The sequence below is a fragment of the Delphinapterus leucas genome, chromosome X, assembly GCF_059928025.1.
Source record: "Delphinapterus leucas isolate spDelLeu-1000000601 "Yukka" chromosome X, BTC_Dleu_Yukka2, whole genome shotgun sequence".
NCBI lineage: Eukaryota > Metazoa > Chordata > Mammalia > Artiodactyla > Monodontidae > Delphinapterus > Delphinapterus leucas.
The window spans coordinates 97,035,525-97,048,780 of record NC_143150.1 but is presented as its reverse complement, the minus strand read 5'-3'; the positions used below and the strand labels follow the sequence as shown (position 1 = coordinate 97,048,780).

Here is a 13,256-nt window from a genome sequence, read left to right as displayed (position 1 = left end):
GTGCAGATTTTCAGTGCCAAAACTGGGACAGTTTCTGGCAAACCAGGACAGTTGGCCCTATTTCCTATTTCCAAGGTTGCCCTGAAGATTGACATCCAACTGATCGGGAGGGGAAGAGAGAGAGTGGAGAGTGGCAGGCTTGTGGGAGCCAGACCACTCGTCACTTCTGCCTGCTTTCTGTTGGCCAGAACAGTCTCATGGCCACACCCAGCTGCAAGGGAGACTGGGAAATGTAGTCTAGCTGTGTGTCCAAAAGAAAAGAGAAATTGGTTTGGTGACGAGCTAGCTGTCTCTGCCATGGAGGGGAAATGAATAATGTCTTGTTTTGCTCCTAGGCCCTCGGACTGAGATTGACTTCTTTCTTAGCTGGCATATGCCTGGGAGGGGTTAGTGCCCACCCCCCGCCGTCTCCCTTTATAAGTTTAAGTCTCATTTGCCTAGCAGTCAACAGAGCCAACTCTGAGTGTCCACATGGCCCAGGCCTCTGCTGATGGGCAGTCTGGAGCACTCTGGGGTTCTGGGGAGGTCAGGGGCATGGACTGTGGAGGTTACACCCGGCAGCCACAGAAACTCACTGGAAGGGAATGAGGTTGCAAAGCAGGGAGGTGCCACATCGGAGGGTCTGGTTGCACTGAAAACTGAAAACGCGTGGCCTGTGAAGCCGCTGTGATACCTTCCAGCACCCACGTTGAATATACATCTAGCAATGTAACTAGTCTTCAACATGACTGCTTTTTTCCAGGCCAAAACCATCAGTAGATCATTTGGTGCAAGCCGAGCCTTTCCATGGCAGCTAGCACCCTTAACAACCCTTACCTCTCCTAGCATCCTTGAGAAGTGGGTTAAGGCTATTAGCCCCAGGCTGGAAGCTACCGTGTGCAGAGTGATACCACATGCTTGACTCTTGCAAGCTCTGTCCTCCCCTGGGTGCCCTTGATGCAGCCAGGGACTTGTCTGGAAGATCGTTTTCAGGTACTTGACTCCAGGGCCTCAGGCATAGGGGATCCCTGCCCTCCCTGGTGAGGGGGAGTTTGGGCCAGGAGCAGAGAAGGAAATGATGCTAATTTCACTCCTTTCCCCTCCTGTGGGAGGCAAGACTTGGAGCCAATGTGGGTGGTTGTCAACAAGACCGCCCAGGACAACCCCAGCTAGAGGGACCTTGGTTTCTGCAGCCCTCACCCAAGAGACCAAGGGCTGGCTCTTCAGAGCCTGGGCTTGTAACCCAGGCCTTTCCTTCCATAACTCTCTCTTTGGGTCAAAGACTTGGTTGACCACTGTGTTCGTTTCCTGTGGCTGATGTAACAAATTTGGTGGCTTAAATCAATTACCACAAACTTGGTAGCTCACAGTTCTGGAGGCCAGAAGTCGCAAATCAGAATCACTGGGCTGAGATCAAGGTGTCAGCAGGGCTGCTCTCCCTTTGGAGGCTCCATGGGAGAATCTGTTCCTTGCCTCTTCCAGCTGCTGGTGGCTGCCAGCTTTCCTTGGCTTGTGCCAGCATCACTCCAGTCTCTGCCTCTGTGATCATGTGGCCTTCTCCTGTCTTCTGTACTCTCTCTCCGCCTCCCTTTTGTAAGGACACTTGTGATAGCTTTTCAGATCCATCCAAGATAATCTCCCCACCTCAAGATCCTTACTTTAATCACACCTGCAAAGTCCTTTTTTCTCCCATATAAGGTAACATTCCAGGGATTAGGACACTGACATCTTTTTTTTTCTGAAGGGGGCATTATTCCACGTCCCACAGCTGCTATAGCACAGAATACAGTTGACCCTTGAACAAGGCAGGGGTGAGGGGCGCCTGCCCTCCCTGCAGTCGAAAAAGCCATGTATAACTCTATAGCCGGCTTTCCATATACGCGGGTTCCGCCTCTGTGGATTCAACCAACTGCGGATCGTTTAGTGCTGTAGTATTTACTATTGAATAAAATCTGCGAATAAGCGGACCCGCGCAATTCACACTTGTGTTGTTCAGCGGTCAGCTGTACTTCAGACAGTGTGAGACCCTCTCTGGGTATACGTGGTGGTAGTGTTCCGAACGCAAGTTCATGTGCCTAACGCACAGTGAGGCCGAACAAACCAAAATGTCAGTTTGGAGCAGAAGATTTATGGCCGGACCAAGCTAGGAGAATGGGTGCCTTGTGCTCAAGAAGGACATGAACTCCCCAGTGGTTTTCAGGGAAAAGCTTTTATAGGCAAAATCTGGGGGGAAGGCTGCAGGGTGTGTGACTTTCTTCTGATTGGTTGGTGGTGAGATAACAGGGCGGTGCTCCAGGAATCTTGTGCAGCAGGAGGGGATGGGAAGAGACCACCTGCTCTGTGCCTGATGCTCCTGTTGCAGGAAGGGGGACCCCTTCCAGGGCCCGAGAGTGGGCTCTTGTCTAACACTCGGAAATGAATTGTCCAAGGAGACACAAGTGCTGACCAAGTAAAAGACTTTTGGGAAGGGGCGCCTGGGAGGAGAGCAGTGGGGTAAAGAAACCCAGGAGAACTGCTCTGCCACGTGGCTTGCAGTCTCAGGTTTTATGGTGGTGATGTTAGCTTTCCGGGTTGTCTCTGGCCAATCATCTTGCTTGGTTTGACTCAGGGTCCTTCCTGGTGGTACCGGCATCTCTCAGCCAAGATGGATTCCATTGTGAGAGTTTCTGGGACGTTGGCAGGACATATGGGCTGGCGTCTCCTCCCTCCTTCTTTAGGCCCCTCCCTAATTCTTCTGGGTTAGTTTTACAAGACATACTATGGACTGACGTCTCCTCCCTCCTTTCAACCCTTCCTGAATTCTCCCGGTTAGTTTTCAGCAGCAGCGCCGCGTTCTTTTTTTTTTTTTTTTTTAAATAAATTTATTTATTTATTTTTGGCTGTGTTGGGTCTTTGTTGCTATGCGCGGGCTTTCTCTAGTTGCGGCGAGCGGGGGCTGCTTTTTGTTGCGCTGCGCGGGTTTCTCATTGCAGTGGCTTCTCTTGCTGCCGGAGCACGGGCTCTAGGCGCGCGGACTTCAGTAGTTGTGGCGCACGAGCTTCAGTAGTTGTGGCTCGCGGGCTCTAGAGCGCAGGCTCAGTAGTTGTGGCGCACGGGCTTAGTTGCTCCGCGGCATGTGGGATCTTCCCGGACCAGGGCTCGAACTCGTGTCCCCTGCATTGGCAGGTGGATTCTTAACCACTGTGCCACCAGGGAAGTCCCAGCACCACGTTCTTTATCGGGACCTCTTGTTGTGAGACAACTCAGACAAGCGGTTATTGTCGTGCCTGGCCAAGGCGGGTGGTTTCAGTGAACAGCTCCCTAACACTCCTGATCTCATTTAATTCTTCCAGGGCCCTTTGAGTGGGTATTATTAGTTCCACTTGGCACTGTGAGACTCAGAGAGGTTAAGTAACTTATTTAATGTAACACAGTGGGTAAGAGATGAAGCTGGACTTAAACAGGACTGTCTGACTCAAGAGTCCAGGTTTTTTCCATGGAAACACAGTTAAGTTCTGGAAGGGCTGGACTCAGTTGGAATGCAGAGGACCATGCACGTTGATTTTCTTGGCTGTGTTGGAGAGTCTGGCCTTTTTGCCTGTGTGATATTCTGATTTATAGTAGGAAATGTGTATTTGGTCGTAGTCCCCTTTTCTGGCACAGAACTCCTAAAACCCTTGGAGTTCCCTGGATGCTGAGAGCCATAATGGTGTCTTTTGTTACGTTAATGAAGTGACTTGGAGAGAGCACCTAAGGATGAGGTCTGGTTGCCAGGAGAACCAAGGGAAGGATTAGAGGGTTGGAACTTGCAGTCCCATTCCCTGACCTCTGGGGATGGGAGAGGAGCTGGAGATTGAATCAATGCTCATTGGCCAATGACTCAATCAATTATGCCTATGTAATGAAGCCTCTATAAAAACCAAAAAAAAAAAAAAAGAAGGACAGGGTTTGAAGAGCTTCCAGGTTGGTGAACACGTGGAGGTGTGGGGAGAGTGGCAGAGAGGGCATGGGAGCTCCACGTCCTTTCCCCACACCTTGCCCTATGCATCAATTCCATCTGGCTGTTCCTGAGTTATATCCTTTTAAAATAAACTGATGATCTAGTTAAGTAAAATGTTTCTCTGAACTCTGTGAGGTGCTCTAGCAAATTAATCGAATCTGAGGAGGAGGTCATGGGAACCTCCAATCCACAGCCAGTTGGTCAGAAGCATAGGTGACAACCTGGACTTGTGACTGGTGTCTGAAGTTGGGGCTGGGGGGGGCGCAGTTTTGCAGGACTGAGCCCTTAACCTGTGGGATCTGAAGTTCTCTCTGGGTACATAGTGTCAGAATTGAGTTGAATTATAGGACACCCAGCTGGTGTCCGGAGCACTGCTTCGTGGTGTGAGGAAGTCCCCAACCCCACAAACACGTTGGAAATTGGGTCCAGGAACCCAAAAGAGTTGGCGTCAGGGAAGTGGGATTTGCTAGAACGGCCCTCGCTCACAGAAACCTGTAGATTGGGAAGAAAAGGGATGACAGGGTGGAGGTTGAGGAACCTTTGATTCCTACGTGGCCACGTGGTCACCCACGCTTTGGAGCAGCAGCTCTGCTGCAATCAGTTACTAAAGATGGATCCAACTCCAAGGAAGCTGGTTCACTGGATGCATAGGGAAGTACAAACTAATAAGAAAAGGGCCAAACATCCTATTCCCTTGGCTGTTGTTATCTGTAGTTGCAAAAGTAAAAGTGAACGCTGGGTCTGACTTTGATGCTAGACCAAGCTCAGATTTCAGTGAGTCTGAAATCTTGGCACTAGCCTCACAGCCGTCTCCCAAGGTGAGAATCAAAGTAGGGGAAGGACAAGCTCAAGAAACTATTGAGGGCTTCCCTGGTGACGCAGTGGTTGAGAGTCTGCCTGCCGATGCAGGGGACACGGGTTCGTGCCCCGGTCCGGGAAGATCCCACGTGCCGCGGAGCGGCTGGGTCCGTGAGCCATGGCCGCTGAGCCTGCGCATCCGGAGCCTGTGCTCCGCAACCGGAGAGGCCACAACAGTGAGAGGCCCGCGTACCACAAAAAAAAAGAGAGAAAAAAAAAAAAGATAAGGATTGACAAAAGGGCCAGGGTCCCTTACTTCGACTGCTCACTGGGTACCCGAAGCCTTTTGCACAAGAGTCAGTAAAACGGTCAGGGGTGGAGAAGAGGTTTATAAGACCCTTAATACGGGAATCCCATGGACCCGTTGATGAAGACCTCACTCGAGCTACAGCCAGATTGAGAGGATATAGAAATGTAAGGGTGGATAAGGTGATGAAAGTTGGAATGTCTAAGCTGATGTTATGTAAAGAAGTTGAATGTTTTGTGGGAATGGCTATTATGTCTGGCTGGGGAACACTTCCCCTCCCTGGTGCTGTAAACTCCAAACCTGTGGAAGAAGTCCTAAGAGAGGCTACACTTAGGAACATAATTGATGATGGAATTAAGGTAAACGTTTGTAGGAGAATTGGTATTTTGGAACAGGCTTTATGTGAAGTGGTGGTGTGTCTTTTACCTGATTGTGTCATGGGGATGGACATTGTATCTGACTGGGGAATGTTCCCCGCACCGAGGATTGTAGAACAGAAGGCACGTAACTCCACTCCTCGAGCAATATTAATGGCACTTGCTAAATGGGAACCAGTAAGACTGCCTGAGCCCACACAGCGTGGAATAGAAGCTGGAGTGCCAGCAGGGACAAATCCTCTGTGCCATAGCCCTAAGTGGAATGTAGACTGGGACTTATGGCAAGAGTGCGTGAGCACTCCCGGCAACAGCAGGGACTTGGAACTAGAGAATTCTCGTCTGAGGGCTATTTACTACCTTGTTATTGGGCATTATTAATTGAAGCTACCCCTATGACTGAAGGATATAAAATGATCTTGAAACCGGAAATACCCACAATGTCTCGGGTCATGCCAGAAACACTCTAAGGGGGGTGGAGCGCCCAGAAGAGTTCCAGAACAATATGGAAATGGGTCACACAGGATGTTGTTATTGGGAGAATGCAAGGAGGAGATAGGAGCAGGAAGCCTCTCTTCTCTTAGGATTGACTCTGGAACTGTGTGAGGAGCTGCTGGATTCTATCATCACTTGGACAGTGCCCTGTAAACAGCTCTCGACTGACAGAGAAAGAGCTGCTTGGTTTGTGGACAGCAGTTCCACAGTAAATGGACAACGTCCTTGATCGAGGAAGGTAAAAACAAATCAGCTTGGTGGGCTGAATTGCATGCTGATTTCCTAGCAGTGATGGAAGAATTGAACAATATTGTCTTTGGGTTTTTACTGACTCATGGGCACCGGCCAATGGCCTGGCCATACAGTCAGACAGAGGGCAATGGAAACCTGGCCTATTAAAGGGATGCCCATATGGAAATCACTATGGGAATCTGAGGGGTGCATTAAAGGAGGGCGTGTCGATGCTTGTCGGAAGAACCCCCTTCCAGGTTTGGGAGGTGACTGGAATCAACAGCAGATATTCACCCCTGTGTGCTCGCTGGAGGTGGCCAGCTGGGTCCGTGAGACGAGTGGACATGGGGACGCTGCAGCAACACGGAGATGGTCTGGATCTCCATGAAGTCTTCTTGTTCCCTCAGAGGCCCAAGATGCCGATGAGAGCTGTTCTGTCAGCAAGAGAGACAGAGAGTGCGGAGGGCTGCGTGGCAGATTCTGGTGGGAAGGCCTTGACCATAGCTGGCAAGTGAGGCTGAGGCTGGAAGCGCTGGGGGCTCCAAACGGGTCCTGACAGGCACGATGCTGACTCTGGCCTGGGCTGTGCATACCCGGCGGTAGACGCAAATGCCCAGGGTGTCAGGAAAGAACCCGAACACAAGATAGCGCACCAATTTGGACATCCGAGCATCGTTTCTTCAGACCAAGGAGCACACTTCACCAGCTCATAATGTCCAAGGATGGACAGTGATGTATCCTCCTCAGAGTTTGACAGAGAGTCAAAAGGGGCAGTTAGAACAGTGGTGGTCTATAACGGGGGATAGAAGCCTGAAGGGCTGGCTTCCACGCCTTCACCACTCACATGAGTGGGGCTTTCCTCACTGGGTAGATCTCTCTGTTTTTCTTTCTGGTGGATCTGGGAGGAAGGACTTACATTATTTCCACTTATCTCATTGGCTAGAACCCCATCATATGACCTCAGTCTCACTTCAAGGGAATTTGGGAAATGTAGTCTTTCTGTGACTCCAGAAAGAAGAAACTGCTACAGGATTTGGGGAACATATAGGATTATAGCTTTTCAGGACTCACCATTCTTGTTTATCTTTCCCCGCCAAGTGTCTAGTGCTCCCTCACTTGTCCCCTATGTCACCTGCCTCTCCAGATTTCATTTGCACTAAGGAATATAAATGACCAACAATAGCTTCAAACACGACCCCTCTTAGAGATAGTTGCACATTAAAGCAAATTTAAGCTTTTGGCTAGAGGGCTAATTCTTTGATGTGGGAATTTCAGGCACGGGTAGGCCAGCAAGGGAAATATTTGGGGCTTTCTGAAATGACAGACTGGGCTTGTCCTATGTGCCGTCTTTTATGCCATTTTGCCACTGCCCAGGGAACGTTAGAGCGAGACATTTTGAAGTCATCAGGCTAACAGTATGAGTGGCTGTGATATGAGATGCACCCAGATCATTGAAGCATGATTTTCCTCTGTCTGCCCAAAGGTATTGATGTGAAGTGGGGAGAAATTATTGTCCACCCCAGCTGATTTGGAATCAGCTTTCAAATCATCCATCTGTCATTCCTCCCTCTCTCCTTCCCTCCCAGAGAATGAAAGAGGCTTAATCCAGAGTGGGTCTGTAATGAGCCTGGAGAGGGAATTGGGGAGGATTTCCCTGAGGTTCTGGGAAGACTGAGGTCTCTGTGTTGCTCACTGTCAGATTCTGGCTCACCCATGGCTGTCTCTGCGCCTCCTTCTCATTATGAGCACCGCTTTTGTTGGCTGCACCCATCCCCCAACACACATTCCAGCCCCGTGGTGCCTTTACACTGTGGCCACCTCGTTAGGCTGGAACTACATTTCCCAAAATCCGCTTCGCTGCCCAGTTCCATGGTTCCACCTTGGGGTTTGCTGCAGGAGAAATTTGCATGAGATTTGGAAGGCTGTGGTGAAACGGCAGCCACTTTTGCACTCTGCGATTCGGTGTGAGCCAGGTGCATGGGAGCTCTCCCATGTTGCTGCTGATCTGCTGGCTCACCGTTTTGGCCCCAGGGCACAGCCAGTCCCTTAGGTTCTTCAGCTCTGGCTGGATCTTTGCCTTTGGTTTCTCCAGATCCTGGACCAAGTGCCCGTGCAGTTGTGGCTGACAGTGCCCGCTTTTCCTGCAGGTGACTCATACCGTGGAGGTTAGAGGCTGCGAAACGTGGATTCTGGCTGCCATGGTGGGTGCCGGCTTACCTTTGCACGGCCTCACACCATCCTCCAAGATGGCCCCCAGTGAATCTCGCCTCCAGGTATTCACACCCTTGAGCCATCCCTTCCACATTGTCCTGGTTTGGTCTGTGTCACCGATATGAGTATGGTAGAAGTGATGGCATGTCACTTACGAATTAGGTTATAAAAGACACTGCACCTTCTGTTTTAGTCTCTCTCTTCCTCCCTCCCACCCTCTTCTCTGAGATCTCTTGATTTGGAGAAAGCCAGCTGCCATGTCAGGAGTAGCCCTATGGAGAGGCCCATGTGGTAAAAGGGCCTGTGAGTGAGCCATGCCCCAGTCAAGCTTTCAGATGACCACAGACTCCGACTGACACCTTGACTGCAACCCCATGAAGAGACCCTGAGCCAGAACCATTCCGCTAAGCCACTCCCAGAGTCCTGACCCTCAGAGACTGAGATAATAAGTGTTTGTTGTTTCAAGTAACAGAATTTTGATGTGATTTGTTACACAGCAATAGATAACTACCACCATGTCCATCTTTTCATCCCCACTACTGGCCTTGCTGCATTCAGACCCTCCACCAGACTAGCCAATGGTCTTACGTGGGCAGTTTAATCAGCTCCCACAATAAATCCCTTATTCTGTATCACTCAGTGGTTCTGCTTCCTTGATCAAACCCTACATGATACCACAAGGAACTAATAGGAGAGATCCTCCGGTCTTTTCATCGTTGGTCTCCCCTGTAGCAGAGGTTCTCAACTTTTGATCAGAACCACCCAGAGAGCTTTAAAAAAAAAAATACTACTGTCTAGGTCCTATCTCCAGAAATCCTGATTTAATTGGTCTGAGGTATGGCTTGGGCATCAGAATCTCTTAAAACTCCTGGGTGCTTTTAATATGCAGACAGGGTTGAGAACCACTGACCAGTCCTGCCAGGTCCCCTCTTCTCCATCCTTCCTTGAACCGGGGCATGGGCACCCAATCTAGGCACCTATGGTGACTTTTCTTTGGAGACTGACACCTAGAAGTAGGGGCCATAGGAATCTTTTCACTGGTGGAGTTTTCACTGCAGCAAGACTGTTGCCAGGGCAGCAGGGCAATGTGGCAGTGTCCTCTGGGGTCTGGTTCCGGTTTTTTTTTTTCTTTTTTTTTTGCGGTACGTGGGCCTCTTGCGGCCTCTCCCGTCGCGGAGCACAGGATCCGGACGCGCAGGCTCAGCGGCCATGGCTCACGGGCCCAGCCGCTCCGCGGCACGTGGGATCCTCCCGGACCGGGGCACGAACCCGTGTCCCCTGCATCGGCAGGCGGACTCTCAACCACTGCGCCACCAGGGAAGCCCTTGGCAATGATTTTTTGAATCTGACACCAAAAGCAAAAGCAACAAAAGCAAAAATAAACAAGTGGGACTACATCCATAGCTTCTTGATTCCATTTTGCTGCCTTGATCAGGGGACCTTTAAGTTCTGTTCCAATGCTGAGAGTCTGGATCTGGGAACTAAATTTTATATTAACTCCCCAAATGACCCTAAGAGTACCCAGCCCCTCCATGGGCCTCAGTTTCCTCGTCTGTCAAAGAGAGGACTGTGTTAGGTGTGCTCCAGACCCTTTGTCTTGGGTTGGGTTGCCTGGAAACAGGCTCTAATGTGATGTATGTGTAGGCTATTTCTCGGGGACTCCCTTTAGGGTCAACATCTAAGAGAGTGAGGGAAGCAGGATTGGGCAGAGGAGGGCCCGAACTGTGATACAGTCACGACAGAGGCCTCCCATGATCCCCTGGGAGCCTTGGAACTGGTGTGGTCCTTCAGAGTTGTCACGAATTGAGGCGAGGGGGTTGAGCCATTGTACCCCCAATCAGCCAGTCATTGAATGTGGTCTGCCCCCAGGGAAGGGGAGTGTGACTTTGAGTGAGGCAGTTCTCTTGGGCTGAGGGCAATTCCTGGAGGGGGATTTAGTCGAGAGCTGTCAGCTGGAGGAATGAGTCTCTCTGTCTTGCAGGGGGGTGGAAATCCAAGCAGGATACCCTATTGAGTGCTACAGCCTTCCAGTTGGAAGATTCTGTGACCATATCCCTAACTCCAGGGTGATTGGTGGAGAACAGGGTGGACTTCTTACTCCCTTTGGCTAAGCATGACATCAGACACCCCGGGAGAGTAGCTGAAAGGTTCCAGGAGACCAAAATCTTGATTAAAGCACAACTGCCCCTAAAACCTCCCTCACCATTAGCAGAGGGAGAGCCAGAGGGAGGTGTAAAGTCAACTTGCTTCAAAGAAGCAAGGCCCTGGGGAAAAATTAAAAGCCACTCCTGATGGAAGGAATGGCTTCCCGAAGGAAAGTCTACCAGGTATAACACTCAACTCCCTAGAGTACGGAAGATAACGGAGCTGTGAGGGGCTGTGGTCGCCATGGTAATGGCATCTTAGATTCCAACTGAATGAAACTACTGGCTGGCCTGTCAACCACCCAGCAGCTGCATTTCCAGTGGGAACCAGTCTCGGTGCTGGGCAGGGGCAGGGAGGAGAGACCACCTCATATGTGCACACAGTGGGCTCGTGGGGGCCTCGATGCTCATATGTGTGCCTTCACGTATATGATTCTTTATAAGGGTGTCTGTGCACATGCTTGTGGTCCTGAGTGTGGAAAACCAAGTCCAGTTGTATTTGTGTGTTGGTGTGGAGGGTGAGGTCTGCACGTCACATCCCCGCCCATAAACTACAGGCAGAGCTGATGACTCCATGTAAGGGGCATGATTTTAGGGCCTCTTTGCCCTTCTTCAAAATATCAACAACTACCATTGTCCACTCAGCATTAGAAAGCCATTTCTTTGAAGAAATTTTCTACCTTCCACAGTTCTTTTTAAAACACAGATAATTAGCAGCTACCAATCCACCAAGAATGGAGGGCTTCCCCAAAATATAGGCGAAGAAACAGAAGAAGCTGGACCTAGCTTAGTGCCTCTCATACATATTTGTATACATTTATGAACGTGTGAATATTTGAATAAATGGAGGGAGGAGAGGGGCAACCAGGAAAGACAGTGGTCTGATGCGGGAGTGGAAGGGAATGGAATCGGTCGCAAGTCCATTTCCATTTCCAATTCAGTTCCGTTTCTTGAGCACCTGTGTCGTGCTAGACATTGAGCTGGGGGCCAATAGGGGGGAGTAGGGCCGATTGGGGCCCTACCTCGGCAGCTCAGAGTCTTTGGGGGATGGGGGCTCCTTCATGGGTTTCCCTGGCGCCGGCCCGAGACCACAGTTCTTTATCAAGGCTGGAACCTCAGCCTCCTTCCGCAGCCTTCCTGGGCCTGGGTGCTGATTTGTCCCCTGTCATGATCATAGTCTGTGCCTGTCTGGAGATTTTCAGCCATACCCCTCTACTAATCCTGTATCTCAGTTGCCTGGCCCCAGAAGCAGACAGCAGGACAAGGACAATGACTTGGACACTGGGCAATCAAGACACGGAGAGGGGGCTTCCCTGGTGGCACAGTGGTTGAGAGTCCGCCTGCCGATGCAGGGGACACGGGTTCGTGTCCCGGTCCGGGAGGATCCCACATGCCGCGGAGCGGCTGGGCCCGTGAGCCACGGCCGCTGAGCCTGCGCGTCCGGAGCCTGTGCTCCGCAACGGGAGAGGCCACAACAGTGAGAGGCCCGCGTACCGCAAAAAGGGAGGGAAGCCAGTACAGGGTGTATGTGTTATGGGGCAGGTCTCACTGTGGGCAACTGGGCTTAAATCCCCATGGGGACGTCTGGGACACAGTGGACAGCACCCCTCTCAGAACTGTCCCAACTGAAGGGCAAGGAAACTGGGGTGATTCTCCACCCACACCTGTTTGTCCTAGGCCGAGGGCTGCCCCTGGGAGACTGTACTCCCTGTGCTCGCAGCCTGCCCCACTCACCAGCCAGGGAAAGCCCTTTGAGGAGAGCAAGCGAATGGCAGGTGCCACTCCGTGGTGGTTGGCACGGACCGGAATGATCAACGCCAACGGGAGAAGGGTGGGGCACCACCAGCATCTGATACATCCCGTGCGGCCCTTCCAGCGGTGTGACCAGGCCAGCTGGTCCTCCTGGCCACAGCTTAGCAGGCCCCGTGGTGACAGACTTCAGACCTCAGACCTGAGCTGGGTCAGGGCCAGAGAGTCAGGGCTCCTGAAACGTTTGTGGACTTGAACTGCCTGTCGGCCCAGGGCTTTGGTCCTCAAGAGACATCATCCCCTCCTCTCCCCTTCCATCTGCTCCTGATTCCAGGCCAGGAATCCGCCCTGGATGCTGACAAGCACTCCTGGCTTCTGCTTGCTCGAGCCCCAGCCCCTTGTCTCCCAAGGACTATTTTGCACTTGGCCTTGTCACTTGGTTGAGGAAAAGTCCTCTGGCTCCTGTGCCTGCCGCCTCCCTGCTCTGAATGGAGGGGAGACCTTCCCTTCCTAGGTTATAATCAGCTCCACCCCCTGCAAGCCTCCAACTAATGGAGTAAGGATGGATGGAGGAGGGCGAATCAGAAGGTCGGGGCTCGGGCAGCACCCCCTCGGCTTCATCTCAGGCTGCTAACTAACTTTCCTATTCTGTTCTGCTCAGATTCCCACCCATTTCCAGACTCTCTGGACGTTGAATTCAATTCAACAGCTGTCAGAAGACTTTCTGTGAGTCCGGGACTGTTCCAGCCTGAGGGGATAAGAAGGAAGTCAAGATGAGCCCCTGACAGTCGCAGGTTGGAGGTGGGGGGCACATCCGAGCTCAGCATCGCCGTAAGTGATACGTCCGGTTTCTTTGGCTTTTGACCTGCCTGGGCCAGAGCTCAAAAAACCCTTATGACCTGGGAATATATTGGGCTTCTGAGCACCAGAAGATGGGCCCCAACCCAGGTGAATGTTCAGCCTGCAGTGGCCTTGAACTATCCTGAGGT

The 13,256-nt window shown here is 51.4% G+C and overlaps 1 long non-coding RNA gene across 1 annotated transcript in view; it reads left to right on the top strand.

Annotated features, from left to right (window-relative positions):
* LOC111165601 (uncharacterized) overlaps positions 1-13,256 on the top strand; it is a 176,597-nt gene that overhangs the window by 87,645 nt on the left and 75,696 nt on the right. Inside the window, exon 3 of the long non-coding RNA XR_016391382.1 lies at positions 8,311-13,098. This is a non-coding gene — a long non-coding RNA (uncharacterized LOC111165601). The remainder of the gene's footprint in view (positions 1-8,310; positions 13,099-13,256) is intronic.